Source organism: Mustelus asterias, chromosome 3, assembly GCF_964213995.1.
Source record: "Mustelus asterias chromosome 3, sMusAst1.hap1.1, whole genome shotgun sequence".
Classification (NCBI taxonomy): domain Eukaryota; kingdom Metazoa; phylum Chordata; class Chondrichthyes; order Carcharhiniformes; family Triakidae; genus Mustelus; species Mustelus asterias.
In genome coordinates, this window is record NC_135803.1 from 103,391,722 (window position 1) to 103,405,941 (window position 14,220).

Below are 14,220 nucleotides of genomic sequence, written 5' to 3' on the forward strand. Positions count from 1 at the left end.
GCAGTTACAGTCTTTTCTGTACTATCTGTGGATGAGGGTTGCAACTATGCATCCTGTCGAGGAGTTAGGTTTCTATGACAGCCATTTCTGATTTCATCTGGCACATGTGAAGAAGTCAAAAGTTGCTGTCCAATTTAACACATAACAACAACAAAATCACGCAAGAGGAATGCAATGCCTGAATTCTCCCGTCCCACCCACCACGGGAATTGTAGCGGTGGGGGGCGGGGGGCGGGGGGGTGGGGGCATGAAAAGGCCCATTGACCTCGGGCGGGTATCTCCGGTTTTGAGGCGAGCGCGGCCAGAGAATCTCATCCAACATTTCTTAGTCTGCATGTTGAAGTTGGAAACTTGAGTCAGTAAAAGGCACAGGTCTCAATAAAATGTATTAAATTAATTGTTTGATGTCAGAAAGATCTAGAATATGAAGAGCAACTTGTTTTTTACAATGCAGCATTTTCAAAAGTACATAATTGCATTTTAAGTACCTTGACACATCCTGAGATCATAAAAAATGTTATACAAGTACAAGTTTGCTCATTCATTCTTCCATTCAGAGAAAACACATCACTAACATATGTCTGGCATTCTGCTCTCTGGTTCAGTCTCAAAGCATTTATTCCAACTTTCAAATTCCAGGCGAGGTTTGAATGTGGTACAACGTCTTGCTTAATAGATTAAAAGGTCCAAGCTTAGTGACAACGGTCTCTTGTTGGTGAAGCCTACCAGAACATTCTTTTACCAAGCTACAAGAGGACAAATGTGAGGTAAAGCATTTTGGAAGGTCTAATACAGATAGGAAATATACAGTAAATGGCAGAACCCTTAATCGTATTGATAGGCAAAGGATCTGGGTGTACAGGTACACAGGTCACTGAAAGTGGCAATGCAGGTGGAGAAGGCAGTCAAGAATTCATACAGCATTTCATCGGCCGGGGCATTAAGTTTAAAAATTGGCAAGTCAGGTTGCAGCTTTATAGAACCTTAGTTAGGCCGCATTTGGAATATAGTGTTCAATTCTGGTCGCCACACTACCAGAAGGATGTGGAGGCTTTGGAGAGGGTACAGAAAAGATTTACCAGGATGTTGCCTGGTATGGAGAGCATTAGCTATGAGGAGAGGTTGGAAAAACTTGGTTTGTTCTCACTGGAACGGCGGAGGTTGAGGGGCGACCTGATAGAAGTCTACAAGATTATGAGAGGCATTGACAGAGTGGATAGTCAGAAGCTTTTTCCCAGGGTAGAAGAGTCAATTACTAGGGGGCACAGGTTTAAGGTGTGAGGAACAAGGTTTAAAGGAGATATATGAGGCAGCTTTTTTACACAGAGGGTGGTGGGTGCCTGGAACCCGCTGCCGGGAGAGGTAGTGGAAACGGATACAGTCGTGACTTTTAAGGGGCATCTTGACAAATACATGAATAGGATGGGAATAGAGGGATATGCTCCCTGGAAGGGTGGGGGGTTTTAGTTAAGTCGGGCAGCATGATCGGGCTTGGAGGGCCGAAGGGCTTGTTTCTGTGCTGTAATTTTCTTTGTTCTTTGTTCTTTGATGCCAGCTGGAGGTTATGTAGGGCTGATCCACCTGCAAAATAAAGACTCAGTCCAACAAAAATGGATGTCAAGTCCTTGTTGAGGCTCAATGATTCAACAGTTTGGCACAGCCACTGAACAAGGTCAACTAATGGGTCATCAAAACTAGCTGCTGACATTTCCAGCCACAGTGCAACAGTAAAGAGGAAAATTGTTCAAAGTGGAAGTGTGAGTGTGACTGAGAGAGTGGGAAGCCCCCAGGTAACCTGGAAGAGAAGAGGGATATACGGGTTGCCCACTTGACCCTCACTTGGTTCAAAGTGGATGAAGGCCTATAACACCAGTTGACCCACAAACTGTGGAACTACCACTATTGCCACCTCAGCCCTACCAATAACCTAAACATGGCCAGTATGATATTGAGGGAGCACTGAAGCCACTAACTTTTAAAGATGCAACCACCAATAGCATAAGGATCACCCCCACCACAGCTATCCCTGAGTAAGCCATCCTATCTTCAAGCACATGAAAAATAAATGCACTGTAACACTTCATTTATAATAAAATAGCCTGCAAGGCAAGTCCAATGCATAAATAATATAGTTAAGTTTCAAGAAAAATTTAATCAGATTCTGTGTCCAAGAAGATTAAACAATATAGCATTATTTGACAAATTAGCTAAAGAGACTAGAAATATGTTTATAATGGAAAGCAAGCAGCAATGTTAAATAAAGGAGGCTCTATCAGCGGCCACTGACATCGACTCATGTACAATCCTGTTCATGATTATAAATAAGAAGGATGGGGGTGCATGTTCACAGTACATAAATCCTTTCTATCAAAATACACATGCACCTCCTCCACAAACGCACCAAACTACAACGGAACAATGAATGGATTATAGAATCTTGGAAAAGATAACTGTGAGTCCTCTTAAATAAATCCTCTTCATTTCTTTACTGTTGCTGAGAGGGTGTGGTGAAATCTATAGCGATATGCAGCTTGGCATCAGTAATCGAGAAAATGGGATTTAGTATTGCTGGCTAATTGATGCCACTGTCTGCTTTGTGGGTTGAGATGGTGAAAATTGCACTCACTATCCCAACTGAAGCTGGGCATCATTGATGTGAGCTTAATGGCCCAAGTCTTCTTTTGCCTCATTGCACAGATCGTACAGCTGCCTACTCAATGCAAGCCTCCAAAAAGATTTGGCGTCTGCTCACTCTGTAACATTAAATCCTGAAAGATTATATTTTACCTCAAACTGTGGGATGCTTTGAACACAACTCATCGTGAAATGACTTACATTAATTTTATTCTGCAAAATGGACCAAAGGGAGGAGCAAAAAGACTTAGGGGAGATGGTGGTGCTGTGATAGCATTACTAGACTAGTAATCCAGCGCCCCAGGCTAATGTATTAGGAGCATGGGTTCAAATCCCACTCAGGGCAGCTGGAGGGATTTAAATTCATTAATAAATCTAGAACTGACAGTCTCAGTAATAGTGATCACAAACTATCATCAATTGTCATGAAAACAAAAACATCTGGCTGCCCCTTTAGGGAAGGAAATCTGCTGTTCTTACTCTTAACTGCCCTCTGCAGCAGCCTCTCAAAGCACTTATTTTAAGAGCAATTAGGGACTGGCAACACAAGCTGGCCTTGTCAGTGAAGCCCATAACCCACGAATGGAATAGGAAAAAAGCCATTTTTGTAAATCTTTTCTGCAGAAGTGCCCATTTAAACAGACACACACACAACCTGCAAATCAGCTAACAATGACAAATCCCATCATAGATAAATATAGAAGTTGAAAAATTGAAAACCACATCAGGTCTCTGGTTTAAAGTTGTTTCTCCAATGTGTTCCATATCGTTATCATGATTCTCTGAGGAAATACAGAGTTGGGTGTTTATTCATAGAAACTGAGGAGCCACATTTTAGTTGGTGCATCTCTAATACCAACAGCCTGACCCACCATAGAAATTTGCATTTACATAGAGCTTTTAATGTAGTCAAACCTCCCAAGGCACTTCACAGGAGCATTATCAAACAAAAAGACTGATACCTTTTTTAAAAATTCATTCATGGGACATGGGCGTCGCTGGCTGGCCAGTATTTATTGCCCATCCCTGGTTGCCCAGAGTTGAGAGTCAATCACATTGCTGTGGAGTCACATGGAGGTCAGTCCAGGTAAGGAAGGCAGATTTCCTTCCCAAAGGACATTAGTAAACCAGATGCGTTTTTCTGACAATCGACAATGGTTTCATGGTCATCAGTAGATATTTAATTCTAGATTTTTAAAAATTAAATTCAACTGCCACTATCTACCACAGTAGGATTTAAACTGGGTTCCCAGAACATTAGCTGAGTTTCCGGATTAATAGTCTAGTGATAATACCACTAGACCATCATCTCCCCTAAAGCACTGAGTACATAAGAAGATAATAGAACAAAGAACAAACGAAGAAAATTGCAGCACAGGAACAGGCCCTTTGGCCCTCCAAGCCTGCACCGACCATGCTGCCCGATTTAACTAAAACCCCCTACCCATCCGGGGATCATATCCCTCTATTCCCATCCTATTCATGTACTTGTCAAGTTGCCCCTTAAAAGTCACCACTGTATCCGCTTCCACTACCTACCCCGGCAATGAGTTCCAGCACCCACTACTCTCTGTGTAAAAAATCTGCCTCGTACATCTCCTTTAAACCTTGCCCCTCGTACCTTAAACCTGTGCCCCCTAGTAATTGACTCTTCCACCCTGGGAAAAAGCTGCTGACTATCCACTCTGTCCATGCCTCTCATAATCTTGTAGGCTTCTATCAGGTCTCCCCTCAACCTCCGTCGCTCAAGTGAGAATAAACCAAGTTTCTCCAACCTCTCCTCATAGCTAATGCCCTCCATGCCAGGCAACAAACATCCTGGTAAATCTTTTCTGTACTTTCTCCAAAACCTCCACATCCTTCTGGTAGTGTGGCAACCAGAATTGAACACTATATTCTAAGTGCGGTCTAACTAAGTTTCTATAAAGCTGCAACATGACTTGCCAATTTTTAAACTCAATGCCCCAGCCAATGAAGGCAAGCAAGCCATATGCCTCCTTGACTACTTTCTCCAATAGGGAAGAGAATCAATTGTCCGACCAAAGGGGTAGCCTTTACAGAGTATCCTGGAGAGGGAAAGAGAGGTTTTGGGGCAGAGAGATTCACAGAGGTAAATCCAAGGGTTAAGGTCTCAGCAGCTGAAGATATAATCGCCAGTGGTGGAGCAATTAAAATCGGGGACATGCAGGAGGACAGAATTGGAGGAATATGGATATCTCAGAGGGTTGTGAGACCAGAAGAGATTACAGTGATAGGGAGGGGCAAAGACCTTGCAAACAAGAATGAGAATTTTAAATTTAAGGTGTTGCATAATTGAGAGCCAATGCAGGTCAGCGAGCACTGGGTTGATGGTGAACAGGACATGGCGCAAATTAGGAGGTGGGCAATGAGTTTTGGAATTGCTAAAGTATATAGAGGGTGGAAGAGGGGAGGCTGGGAGGAAAGCATCAGAATGGTCAAGTCATGGAAAAGCCGAAGAACAGAGACATGTGATGTTCCTCAGGTGGAACTAAGTGGTCTTAGTAGTGGCACAAAGATGTGGTCGGAAGTTCACCTTGAGGCCCATTGCAAACAACCTGTTTCTGGAAATTGCCAAGGAGAGTGATGGAGTCAGTGGAGGGTAGGATCGCCAACCCTCCAGGATTAGGCTTGGACCCTCCAGAAAGTGAAGCTCAATCTCCGGTACACTGCCTCATTAAACCCTTGGGAAAAATCATTGGAACATTAAAAAAGATTGGATTTTTAAAATCATTTTCTTGGAATCTTTCTCTTTACCAGATATAAAAATATTGAAAAAGGGAAAAAAGCTGTTTGACTGACAGTCAAACATCATCCAGTTGGGTAATAAGTCTTTTGTGCTTTACAATTAGCATAGTCAGTGTGTCACAAGGATGGATGTGTTGGCTGACTAATGTGTGGAGTATGGGGACAAGTCATATGGTGAAACCTCCAGGAATACATTTAGTCACAGTTGGCAACCCAAAAGAAGAGGGAATGGAGATAGCGGCAGGGACCAAAGACAATGGCTTCGGTCTTCCCAATATTTACTAGCAATTGGAGAAAATTTTTGTTTACCCAGTACTGGGTGGCACAGTGGCACAGTAGTTAGCATTGCTGCTTCATAACATCAGGGACCTGGGTTCGATTCCAGCCTTGGGTGACTGTGTGGAGTTTACACATTCTCTCCGTGTCTGTGTGGGTTTCCTCTGGGTGCTCCGGTTTCCTCCCACAGTCAAAGATGTGTGGGTTAGGTGGATTGGTCTTGCTAAATTGTCCCTTGTTGTCCAAAGATGTATGTAAATGAACGCCTGAGAGGGGGAAATCACTTCATACGGGGGATCTTTTTGAGGTGAACCAACATCAGCTCTGATCTAACACCTTTGTTGGCTCAAGAAGACTATGGACAGAGGAAAGCTTTTTAAAGTGATCCATGCTGATGTCAGCTTAACACTTTGGTTAGCTCAAGAAGACTGAAGAAAACAGAACAAACTAGCACTTCCAGCCATGGATATCAGCTTCATTCATCCACTTGTCCGGTCTAGGACCAGTACACTGTTCTCACCTGTTATAGGTTGTATATCTTTTCTGTCTATGCAACTTATGTACCATACTGAGGGATCCTATGTATGCTTAGCTCTGTTTGCTTCAGTCTATGCAAAGGCTCCATTTATGCAAAGGCTTCATTTTAAGATATTTCTGCCTATGTAACGAACTCTCTTAAGCTTAAAAAAATTATCTAACACTTGACTACATTTTAAAACTCAGAAGGCTTGCTGGATTAGCCAAAAATTGGCCGCATTCTTGAAAAGTACATAGCAAGCACAACAAGTTTTGATAACAACAACTGCAAGACCTGTGTTTGCCAGACAAAGTAAGAGTTTTAACAACACCAGGTTAAAGACTTTAACCTGGTGTTGTTAAAACTCTTACTGTGTTTACCCCAGTCCAACGCCGGCATCTCCACATCATGTTTGCCAGACAAAGACAGCTTGCGGAAATCATTTTCAATAATGGGATAAGGGCTGAGATATGTTTTGGTTTCAGAGTGTATGTTTGTGCAGTCTGTTTTCAAGATCCTGTCCAGTACAGTGCAAGACTGGCAGAAAAAGCCAGTCTCTCCAACTTTCCTCTTTCTTTTCATTTCTGTAATGATTTAATTTTCTTTAAGTTCTGTTCAATAAAAGAAATTCACCGTACCAGTGCTGTTCTCATCTGTTCAAAGGAATGAATGGACCCTATGCATACTTCAGCTATTGCTTCTTAATAAACTGCTTTAGAATTACCGATATCTTTGAGCCTTTTTTGGGGTAATCTGTGACTCCTGGACCAAATCCTTACATTTATGACTTTGTTAAAAGGGTGCTGAAGAGAAGAGGAAGTCTGATCAGTATGATTCAAAATAGAGTTATGGGAACGATGGGCATGGATTTAGAATCATAGAAACCCTACAGTGCAGAAGGAGGCCATTCGGCCCATCGAGTCTGCACTGACCACAATCCCACCCAGGCCCTACCCCCACATATTTACCTGCTAATCCCTTTAACCTACGCATCTCAGGACTCTAAGGGGAAATTTTTAACCTGGCCAATCAACCTAACCCGCACATCTTTGGACTGTGGGAGGAAACCGGAGCACCCGGAGGAAACCCATGCAGACACGAGGAGAATGTGCAAACTCCAAACAGACAGTGACCCGAGCCGGGAATCGAACCCGGGACCCTGGAGCTGTGAAGCAGCAGTGCTAACCACTGTGCTACCGTGCCGCCAGGCACGGGATTTGACAGGCCATGACACGATGAAGGAATTTGGAAAAGAAAGAGAGGCTGGAGATGGGATGGTAGTTTGCAATGACGGATGGGTCAAGAGTTGTATTGTTTTGAGAAGATGGGGGCCAGTACCTGAGAAGAACCTTTATTTATATCGGTTAACTTGGGAATGAGGAAGATAGAAGAGCTGGATTTGAGAGATCAAATCAGCTCAGCGATGTCAGGAGGGGAAGATAGGAGAGATACTAGAGAAAGACAATGCAATTTCAGGGCTTGGACAGGAGAGAACCATAGTGCATATTTAGTTTGATGGGCTAGAGGAAGTAGCAGTGACAACAGATTGGACAGTCTCCATCTTGGTGACAAAAATGTCAATGAGTTACTTGCACTCGTTATTGAGGGTTAAGTGAGGATGATAGGGGAGAGGCGTTTAAGAAGTCAGTTTTCAGTTGGAGAAAGAAGCCAGGAGTTATTTTTGCATTCTACAATGATCCTGGGATAGTGAGCTTGTAGTGCTCTATATGGTCCAGCCAGATCTGGCAGTGTATAACTAAACCAGTTGTCCTCCATAAATACTCATGTCTACAATCCCTTGAATTTAAGGAAGCCAGTATAAGAGTTGTTCCAGGCGGCACTTTGAAAGTGTCCTTGTAAATGAATTGGAGACAGTTTTTTTCCAGGAATGGACACATAAGGAAGTAGGGTTGGGAAGAGGATGCAAATGGCATGTAACACAAAAAAGTGGTATGGCCTTACCTGTGATTCACAGGAGTAATGGGGCAATTTGAGATGGCAAGGTCATAGGGGTGATTATGCATTTGGGTAGGGGTGAATAAAGGGAGGGATTGAGGGAGGGATTAAGGAAGGATAAGAGGACAGAGAACTCAGAAGAGCGTACACATGATGAGTTGAGATGGAAGTGGAAATCATTATAGATGGGAAGTAACTTAATGCAGAGGCCGAAAGCAGAACTGCAGATGGACAGTCATAGAATGCCTATAGTGTAGAAGGAGCCCTTCGGCCCATCAAGCCTGTACCAACTCTCCGACAAAGCAGGCTCACCCCCGCCCTATCCCTGCAACTCTATTTATATACCCCACTAATCCCCTTAACCTACACATCTTGCGACACGAAGAAGCAATTTAGCATGGGTAATCCATCTAACCTGCACATCTTTGAACTGTGGGAGGAAACCAGAGCACCCGGAGGAAACCCATGCAGACACGTGGAGAACGTACAAACTCCACACAGACAGTCACCCGAGGCCGGAATCGAATCCGGGTCCCTGGCGCTGTGAGGCAGCAGTGCTAAACACTGTGCCACTGTGCAACCCATAAAACAATGGCAGACAACGTGGGAGAAGGGACATTAAAGGAAAAGGCAGAAGTCAATGAAGAAGCAGAAAAGAAAAATCAAACATGAGGATAAACAAAGGCAAACTAAAGAGAAAGAAAATTAAAATGATGAGCTGATTGGCAACCCTTCATTTTCCACTTCTGCTTCTGAGGTTACTGCACACACACAGTTTGAATCAATACAGACAGGACTGGTGGTGGTGGGGGTAAAACTCTGTTTTATTACAGAGAATTGCTGAATTTTTCAGAATTATGCCATTTACCGTTCCATACGATGTCAATGAAAAATGCAATCCAGAGGCTTCAAACTATGTCAAGAAATTCAAATGTTTCTGTGTTTCTCTTGAAGCATGCAACCAGATGACAAAAGTTACCTAGAACAAAAAAAAATAGAAAAACATAAAATGCCTATAGTGCAGAAGGAGGCCCTTCACCAGGCCCTTGCACCAGGCAAAATCTGCTTAGGATCTGAGAATCTTGCAGAGAATTGGTAATCATTCAGCAGTAATTAGGTGAGCCCAACACACAAGTAGATAATACTGGAAAAGCTGACCTCTTTATACAAGAAGTGTTTCAGGCTATATGTCCACAGTGCAACATTTGCGAACAACTTGACACTAATTGGGAAAAAGTCGAGTCTCACACAGAGAGACAAACAAAATAGCAAGGGATGGATAGCTGACAGAAAATATTATTAAAGTCTACGCTGTGAGGTTGTTGCATTCCTGATACACAGCACATTGAACTCACAATTGCAAAAGGTCGACTGTCAGCAAGAGGGCTTTGCCATAGCTGGCCTTAGGTGCATATAAACTGACAACTGCACAATGCAATTCATGCCCAGAAAAAAAGCCGAAAGGAGGCTGGGGTCAATTGAAACATTGTAAAGTGGGAACAATCGGCTTTTTTTGGAAGAGGGTGTTAAAGGTTATAGAACCAAGGCAGCGAAATGGGGTTTAACTGAAGGGAAGAATTGGCTCCAGGGGTTGAACCAACTGCTCCTGTCCCCAGAGGCGGGGTTTTCCATTCCGGGATTAAGCGCTGGGTGAGACAGGAATGGGAATGGGGAGTGTTTTCCGTTGCAGAGATTGGTGGAAATTTGTGCTGATTGCATGACGCTGGCCTAATGAATTATGCAGTTGTTTCCTCATGTTTTTCACATTGGGGCAGGCTGGATGGTTCAGATACCCCAGCGACACATCCGGGCGCCACATTTAAAAGGCGTCCAGAAGTCAACTGACTGACTGTTGAAGATGGACCTTCTGAAACATTCTGGAGACAGAAAATCCACTTGGTAAATGCTCCAACCATTCACTGAGGCGTGTTCCAGGGTCCACGCTCACAGGAAGCCAGCAACCCCATCTCAGCGGGCTGCCCCAGGCCTGCTTGAGGTAATTCCTGACATCTCCACCCCCACATTGGTCTGGATTTGTGCTGGAAGGATGTGAAATCGTGCCGGTGGGTGGAAAATTGGACTTGGGGTGAAGTGGAGGGGTTAGAATTTCGGTCAAGCCTTTATTTGCATTCCATGAAAAGAATGCAAATCGGTTTCATGCCATTTCAGTTAACTATTCTAGATGTTAAATAAAGAAATATGGGGTGTAATTCTCCCAAAATAATTCCCCAATTCGCATGAAAACTGGAGTAAATCATGTTTTCTTTTCAGTGGGACTTCAGAGAAGAATCCCCCACACTCTGTACATGGCTGAGTGCACTATTGTGATTCACTTCAGAATTCAGGGGGGTGGGGCCTATTCCCATCCAGGAAGCTGGCAGCATTGAGTGGGCCACTGCGCGTGCGCCAATCTGTCAGCGTCGAGATCAGCACATGTGCAGTGGCCTCTGTCTGCCGACCTTCCAATTGCTGGCCAGCTCGATCACTGGCCAACCCCACGACACCCGCAACGCCGGCCCTCTCACCTACCCACGGCTCGATCACTGGCCCCTCGAACATTCCCGGCCCAGCCCCGAACTCCGCCACCATCATGGGCTGCCCCGATTTCCAGAACTACCGCCCTGACAGTCACCCCCCGCCCCCTCCAGTAGGCTGACACCCCCCACCCTGATGGCCAGCCCCGACCGCTGGTCTCCCTCCCTCCTCCAATGATCCTGCCTCCACACCCACCCCCATCCCACCAGGACTCACACCCATTAGGCCCCGCCTCTAGGCTGTGTCCCCATAGGCCCCATCCCCTTGGCACTGCCTGATGCCCGGTGGGCCAAGGTGCCCCTGGGCATTGGCCCATTATCTCTTGGGAAGTGTCAGTGGGCACAGGCTGGCACTGCCAAGGTGCTGATACACCCCCCACCCCCCCCCCCACCCCGGCTCCCAACCCTCTGGGGTGCCCCGATTTCCCCCATTCCCTCCAGCAGGATCAGGCCACCAGCTCTCCAAAAGTTGGGAGCTACTGTAAACCCCTCTAGAGTGAAATACTCCTTGTGGGGTGGGGGGAGAGAGGCTAGCGGGCCCGGAGACTTCTGTCCCGGACCCACTAATTATATTTAAAATATATGTTAAGGCCTATTTAAATAATTTATGCACCTTCCCACGGATTTCCAGTGTGGAGCTGACGCTGTCAGAAAGCTGGGAGGCGCTATCGGGGTGGGACGCCCAGCGCAGAGCCCGTTGATTGGGCCCCTCCCTTAAATCTCTTGGCCTGCTGCGCTGATTTTTTGGCACAGCGGGATGGGAGAATCTCGGCCCTATTCTTTCTTCGGAGCAGATTTCAATATTTACTTGCTCTTAGCTCCCAATATTTATTTACTTTACTCTGCCTGACAGACTGATGTAATGAAGGAACTCATAGCAAAAGTATTACAAAGATAGGGATTCCTTACACTTTGTGCTTGTCTCCATAATTTAGCTGAAGGGGACACATTCGCAAGGTGACAGCAAATGCAAGTGTAATACAGCCCAAGAACTGCGCAGCTGCAAACAGAGTCCCCGACATCCCATTACGGAGTATGCCAGTGATGATATGGCCACCCTTCGGTTCACAAGAGTTGCCATCATTCTCCTTTGAGCTGTGGCCAACGTCTGAAACAGATGGCTCCTTCCATCTCTGGATTGGTTACCACAGCATTGTGCTCTCCCGTTGGTGGATCGTCGCAAGCCATCTCAGGAAGTGAGTGGCTTTGGCAGAGGGCGCGTGATCCACTCCATCAGACGAGCACCCAGGTGGTGAATCTATCCAAGTAGCTGGAAAACTCACTTTCCCAGCCCTTTCCCACAATCCTGGTCTTGCTCCTAACTCCTGTTTTCCAGGAATTTGTTGCCAGTTGCAAATGATGCCAGAAATTAGTTTTACAATTCAGCCAAGGCCAATCCCTCCCACTGATAGTGCCAGTCAACAAGTACTCATGAACAGACGTGGTTGCAAAACGATCAACACTGAAACTTAAGCAGTTCCATTTAAATCAATGACACACCTCAGCTGACTGTGTTTGATCATCTTTGGGTGAAAATTGTAAGTTAGTGTTGAAATTCTCAAAATAAAAACAGTAAAATCTTTTATTTTCATTGCTCCGCAATACATTTGCTTGATGCATCAAAGACATATAACCCTAATAAAAGCAGATTATTCAGGAAATACTCAGCAGGCCAGGCAGCATCTGTGGAGACAGAAACAAAGTTAATGGGCCTGAATTTCAGCAGAGTAGCAAACAGAGTCAGATTACCACTCTGCTGCTACATTGCTATCTCGAAATCCAGGCAATTCTTTCACGCCTGACCTTCCGATGCAGGCTGGGGGAAATCTGTGCACTGCAGTATGTTCCTGAGGTGTTCAGTCAAGGGCTGGAAAGTGAGACGCAAGGAGTCACACCACCTGTCATAGAAACATAGAAAATAGAAGCAGGAATAGGCTATTCGGCCCTTCGAGCCTGCTCTGCCATTCATTACGATCATAGCTGATCATCAAAATCAATATCCTGATCCTACCTTCCCCCCATATCTCTTGATCCCTTTAGCCCCAAGAGCTATATCTAATTTCTTCTTGAAATCAGACAATGTTTTGGCCTCAATTACTTTCTATGGTATTAAATTCCACAGATGCACCACTCTCTGGGTGAAGAAATTTCTCTCACTTCAGTTCTAAAAGGTTTACCCCATATCTTCAAACTATAACAGATCTGGCCTTCCCCACCATCGGGAACACTCTTTCTGAATCTACTTAGTCTAATCCTTTTAGAATTTTATAAGTGATGCGCTATTCAGACACGAGGCTTGAAGCTCAGTAAATGAAAGGCTTTTATTTACTGTTAACGAAGCTACCAGAACTTATATACACTATCCCAGACTGAAGGGGTCCCGGCCAGAGCAGGGACTCTTATACCTCTCTCAGGAGGCGGAGCCCGACTGGGATGTGCCACAACACTACAGTACAAAGGTGTAACAACCCCACCCTAACCCCAACAGCAACAATAGCACAACCCAACAGTAACATATGTACATCCTTGTAGTACTGGCCAGCCCCAGGCTCAGCACTATCCAGTGGGAACCAACGATGGTTCACCACAATAAGTTTCTATAAGATCCCCTCTCACTCTTCTAAACTCCTACGAATATAATCCTAACCAACTTAGTCTCTCCTCATATGACAGACCTGCCATCTCAGGAATCAGCCTGGCAAATCTTCGCTGCATTCCCTCTATAGTAAGAACATCCTTCCTCCGATAAGGACATCAGAACTGCACACAACACTCCAGGTGTGGCCTCACCAACACCCTATACCAATTGCAGTAACACATCCCTATTCCTATACTCAAATCCTCTCGCTATGAAGGCCAACATACAATTTGTCTTCTTTACTGCCTCTTCTACCTGCCCGCTTACTTTCAGCGGCTGATGCACAAAGACAACAGGGCGAAGCATTCACAGATAGGATGGTTTTGGGGAACCAGTGGAGGGGTGGGAATTTGGTGGTAAGGGGGACTTGGGGAGGCAGTTTGGGGTGGGAAATGGAGGGTCAGTGCCAGGGGTAACGATAGTTGTCGGTTGGGTCAGTAGGAGAAATGGGCAAAAAGGGTGCGGATGGTCAATGGGGGAATGGATTGGAGTCGATTCAGTTGATGGGGGGGGTGGTGGGCTGGGGTGTTGCAGTGAGGATTCTGCCACTTGAAGGGTGTAGCCATGGGGTATGTGGTCAGGCAGAGGGGTGAGGTGGTGGTGTCCAGCCGGGGGAGTGCAAATGGGAGTCCGGATGGAGTGGGGGCCAAGTCAGGGGGTGTCCAGTTTGGGGGCATCCACTCAGGGTGCTGGAGTGTGGGAGGTGCTGTGCTGTCAGAGGGGTGTGCAGTTATGGGTGATTGGGAGGTGCAATCGAGGGTGGTTTCCAGTTGGACCGGGCAGTCAGGAGAGGAGTGCAGTCAGGTGGGAGGCAGTGTCTTAAGGGACATACAGTCAGGGGGCATCCAGCTGAGGGTGATGCTGTCAGGGGGTGCAATATGGGGGTTCTGTGCTGGTCG